This window comes from Pinus tabuliformis, chromosome 2_2 (genome assembly GCF_031772625.1).
Source record: "Pinus tabuliformis cultivar Carrire ecotype Pingquan chromosome 2_2, CPIR1, whole genome shotgun sequence".
Taxonomy (NCBI): domain Eukaryota; kingdom Viridiplantae; phylum Streptophyta; class Pinopsida; order Pinales; family Pinaceae; genus Pinus; species Pinus tabuliformis.
In genome coordinates this window covers 803475641-803480640 of record NC_142300.1, presented here as the reverse complement: position 1 = coordinate 803480640, position 5000 = coordinate 803475641, and the positions used below count along the sequence as shown (strand labels likewise).

General features: G+C 49.7%; 2 non-coding genes across 2 annotated transcripts in view; both read left to right on the top strand.

Annotated features, from left to right (window-relative positions):
• LOC149195355 (18S ribosomal RNA) overlaps nt 1-828 on the top strand; it is a 1812-nt gene extending 984 nt beyond the window's left edge. Inside the window, exon 1 of the ribosomal RNA XR_016255468.1 lies at nt 1-828. This exon is cut by the window's left edge and continues 984 nt beyond it. This is a non-coding gene — a ribosomal RNA (18S ribosomal RNA).
• Nucleotides 829-4994: 4166 nt separating this feature from the next.
• The window catches only part of LOC149195354 (5.8S ribosomal RNA), a 154-nt gene continuing 148 nt past the window's right edge, over nt 4995-5000 (top strand). The window contains exon 1 of the ribosomal RNA XR_016255305.1: nt 4995-5000. This exon is cut by the window's right edge and continues 148 nt beyond it. This is a non-coding gene — a ribosomal RNA (5.8S ribosomal RNA).

Below are 5000 nucleotides of genomic sequence, written 5' to 3'. Positions count from 1 at the left end.
GTTGGGGGCTCGAAGACGATCAGATACTATCCTAGTCTCACCCATAAATGATGCCGACCAGGGATCGGCGGATGTTGCTCTAAGGACTCCGCTAGCACCTTTTGAGAAATCAAAATGTTTGGGTTCTGGGGGGAGTATGGTCGCAAGGCTAAAACTTAAAGGAATTAACGGAAGGGCACCACCATCAGTGGAGCCTGCGGCTTAATTTGAATCAACACGGGGAAACTTACCAGGTCCAGACATAGTAAGGATTGACAGATTGAGAGCTCTTTCTTGATTCTTTGGGTGGTGGTGCATGGCCGTTCTTAGTTGGTGGAGTGATTTTTCTGGTTAATTCTGATAACGAATGAGACCTCAGCCTACTAACTAGCTACACGGAGGTTCCCCTTCGTGGCCAGCTTCTTAGAGGGGCTATGGCCATTTAGGCCATGGAAGTTTGAGGAAATAACAGGTTTGTGATGCCCTTAGATGTCCTAGGCTGCACGCGCGCTACACTGATGCAGCCAACTAGTTTTTATTCCTGGTTCGAGTGGATCGGGAAATCTTCTCAAATTGCATCATGATGGGGATAGACCATTGCAATTATTGGTCTTCAACGAGGAATTCCTAGTAAGCGCGTGTCATCAACTCATTTTGACTATGTCCCTGCCCTTTGTACACACCACCCATTGCTCCTACCGATTTAATGATCCGGTGAAGTGTTCAGATTGCGTCGACGATGGTAGTTCGTCGCCGTTGACGTCATGAGAATTTCATTGAAGCTTTTCATTTAGAGGAAGGAGAAGTCGTAACAAGGTTATCGTAGGTGAATCTGCAGTAGGATCATTGATAGCGGGGGTTTTCTTTTTTGGTTCGGGTTGGTTGGGCATTGATTGCAATGTGGGACTTTGTGGTGAACCTCTAGGGGAGCGGGTTTGGTGTTTGGTGGGAACATTGTTGGTTGCTTGTCTCGAGGTAATGCTTGTTTTTTCGTGTGTGCTTGCAAGCCATGCTTGTGCTTGTCCCACCCATCCTTTTTTTTTCTTCCCCCCAATGTGTTTCTGCAGGGGGTTCGGAAGCTTGTTTCTTCGGAGCCCTTCCGATGATCTGTTCGGCCAGGAATGGTTGCTATAGAGTTGAGGTGCTTGGTAAATATGATGGATAAATTCAGACTCATTCATAGTGGCAGTGCTCGATCTTTTGTTCATTGGAAGGCATCGGCCAAGGGTGTGGGCTTCCATAGTTGGTTCTCTCAAAAAGGCGGTGGCAGTTGATGTGTTGCTTGGGTGAGCTTTTTCGTTCGTGGTTGGGTCGAGGGAGCGGTTGCGTGCGCGCCTGGTAGCTCAAACCTTCCGTGAGGGGAGATTATCGGGGTACGGTCAGTATGGGATGGATGAAGAGTGGTTCAACCCGTTGGGCTGGCCACCTTAGTCCCTCTCGACCGTTCCTCGACATACCCTCGCGGAAGGGTTGGGTGTACAGGTAAATAAAAACCCATCCCTTGGTCTGAGCTCCATCAAGATCACAATTTTCCCCACCGACGGGCATGAGGGTGGCAATCTTATCTCGTACATTTGCTGTCGAGGGAATTCCTCATCCTCTCGTGAGCCACTCCCCTTCTAAGGGAAAAAGAAGTAGTGGGTTGTGTCTTTGTTCCTCCCTTTGGATTGTGGGTTTTTTGTGGGACTTGGGTCATTTCTTTGTTTCATGGTGTGCGCTTTGCGAACATCCCTCTCTCTAGTGGCCTTGCACCATCAATGTATTTGTGGCCTGCGGCTTTCTCCAGCGTTTAGTGTCGGCCCGTGACAACTCCTCTTTGAAGTTTGATATTTAACCCCCGTTGAATCTCTCACTGGAAAGGTTGTTGGGTTCTTTGTACATGGACGGGTGCAATAGCGGGGTGGGTTTGTGTCATGGGAAGCAGTATATTCGTCGTTTGAAGCCTTGTGTCGCTAGGTTGGGGCCCTCGTCTTTTCTGTTGGTCAATTTTGGGTTGTGATTTATTTGCTTGGTTGTTTGCTATGTTGTAAAGCTGGAAAGGGTGTTGTGCTGAATGCATGTGGGAGGGTGTGAGAGGTGGGGCACTTTTTTGATTGGGTGCCTTGTTTGATTTCTTTTTGGTTAGCGGACATCTACTCGGCGTGTTGTTGAGCTTCTCTCTTTTCTTGGGATCTTTGTTTCTTTGGTGTTGTTTACTTCCCTTCTTCCTTTTGCCCCTAGCCTTACGGAGGAGAGGTGGGATTGTTGTGGATTGGTGTTCGGAGAGGACGAAAAGCAGTGCAAGTTCCCAGGGTGGCCACCCTAGTCCTTCTCGATCACTGTCCCCTGCAGTTCCCCCCTTTTTCTGAAGGAGCGGGGTTTGGGAAGCTTGTTCTCTGTTTGAGCCTCCCCTTGTGAGCCGGTAGCCACATTTGATATCTCTTGCTTTCCTGTTGTTTTCTTCCCTTCTTGCTTTTGGCCCCTTACCTTTACAGAGAAAAGGTGGGATTGTTGTGGATTGGTGTTCGGGAAGGACGAAAAGCAGTGCGAGTTCTAACGGTGGCCACACTAGTCCTTCTCGATCGTCGTCCCCTGCAGTTCCCCCCTTTTTGCGAAGGCACGGGGGTGGGGTAGCTTGTTCTCTGTTTGAGCCTCCCCCTGTGAGCCGGTGGATCCGTTCTTTTTTGGTTCGGGTTGGTTGGGCATTGATTTCAATGTGGGACTTTGTGGTGCACCTCTAGGGGAGCGGGTTTGGTGTTTGGTGGGAACATTGTTGGTTGCTTGTCTCGAGGTAACACTTGTTTTTTCGTGTGTGCTTGCAAGCCATGCTTGTGCTTGTCCCACCCATCCTTTTTTTTTCTTCCCCCCAATGTGTTTCTGCAGGGGGTTCGGAAGCTTGTTTCTTCGGAGCCCTTCCGACGATCTATTCGGCCAGGAATGGTTGCTATAGAGTTGAGGTGCTTAGTAAATATGATGGATAATTTCAGACTCATTCGTAGTGGCAGTGCTTGATCTTCTGTTCATTGGAAGGCATGGGCCAAGGGTGTGGGCTTCCATAGTTGGTTCTCTCAAAAAGGCGGCGGTGGTTGATGTGTTGCTTGGGTGAGCTTTTTCATTGGTGGTTGGGTCGAGGGAGCGGTTGCGTGCGCGCCTGGTAGCTCAAACCTTCCGTGAGGGGAGATTATTGGGGTACGGTCAGTATGGGATGGATGAAGAGTGGTTCAACCCATTGGGCTGGCCACCCTAGTCCCTCTCGACCGTTCCTCGACATACCCTCGCAGAAGGGTTGGGTGTCCAGGTAAAGAAAAACCCATCCCTTGGTCTGAGCTCCATCAAGATCGCAATTTTCCCCGCCGACGGGCATGAGGGTGGCAATCTTATCTCGTACCTTTGTTGTCGAGGGAATTCCTCATCCTCTCGTGAGCCACTCCCCTTCTGAGGGAAAAAGAAGTAGTGGGCTGTGTCTTTGTTCCTCCCTTTGGCTTGTGGGTTTTGTGTGGGACTTGGGTCATTTCTTTGTTTCGTGGTGTGCGCTTTGCGAACATCCCTCTCTCTAGTGGCCTTGCACCATCGATGTATTTGTGGCCCGCGGCTTTCTCCAGCGTTGAGTGTCGGCCCGTGACAACTCCTCTTTGGAGTTTGATCTTTAACCCCCATTGAATCTCTCACTGGAAAGGTTGTTGGGTTCTTTGTACACGGACGGGTGCAATAGCAGGGTGGGTTTGTGTCATGGGAAGCAGTATATTCGTCGTTTGAAGCCTTGTGTCACTAGGTTGGGGCCCTCGTCTTTTCTGTTGGTCAATTTTGGGTTGTGATTTATTTGCTTGGTTGTTTGCTATGTTGTAAAGTTGGAAAGGGTGTTGTGCTGAATGCATGTGGGAGGGTGTGAAGAGGTGGGGCGCTTTTTTGATTGGGTGCCTTGTTTGATTTCTTTTTGGTTAGCGGACATCTGCTCGGCGTGTTGTTGAGCTTCTCTCTTTTCTTGGGATCTTTATTTCTTTGGTGTTGTTTACTTCCCTTCTTCCTTTTGCCCCTAGCCTTACGGAGGAGAGGTGGGATTTTTGTGGATTGGTGTTTGGAGAGGACGAAAAGCAGTGCGAGTTCCCAGGGTGTCCACCCTAGTCCTTCTCGATCACTGTCCCCTGCAGTTCCCCCCTTTTTCTGAAGGCGCGGGGTTTGGGAAGCTTGTTCTCTGTTTGAGCCTCCCCTTGTGAGCCGGTAGCCACGTTTGATATCTCTTGCTTTCCTGTTGTTTTCTTCCCTTCTTGCTTTTGGCCCCTTACCTTTATAGAGAAAAGGTGGGATTGTTGTGGATTGGTGTTCGGGAAGGACAAAAAGCAATGCGAGTTCCCAGGGTGGCCACCCTAGTCCTTCTCGATCGCCGTCCCTTGCAGTTCCCCGCTTTTTGCGAAGGCATGGGGTTGGGGAAGCTTGTTATCTGTTTGAAGCCTCCCCTTGTGAGCCGATAGCCACTGTTGATATATCACTTTCTCTCTTGTTGTTTTCTTCCCTTCTTCCTCATGGCCCCTACCGTTACGGAGAAAAGGTGGGATTGTTGTGGATTGGTGTTCCGGAGGGACGAAACGCAGTGCAAGCTCCTGGGGTGTCCACCCTCATCCTTCTCAATCGTCGTACCCTTTAATTCCCCCATTTTTCCGAAGGCATGGGGCTTGGGAGGCTTGTTCTTTGTTTTTGCTTTGTTTTCTACCCTTTTCTTCCTTCCGATCCCTAGCTCTACGGAGAAAAGGGGGAATTGTTGTAAGCTGGTGTCGGCGAAGGGCTAAAAGTAGTGCGAGCTCCCGTGGTGGCCACCCTAGTCCTTCTCGATCGTTGTTCCACGTATTTCCCCCTTTTTGCGAGGGCATGGGGCTAGGGGCGATTGTCCTCTGTTCGAGCCTACCCCTGTGAGGGGGTTAGACACCTTTGTTTCTCTTTCTCTCATGCATTTTTCCTCCTTTTCCCCCTTGGCCTTACATTTGTTGTGGGGGGTTCCCCTATTAAGTTTTGTGGCCGATTTTTCGGTAATACGTGGAAACAACTAT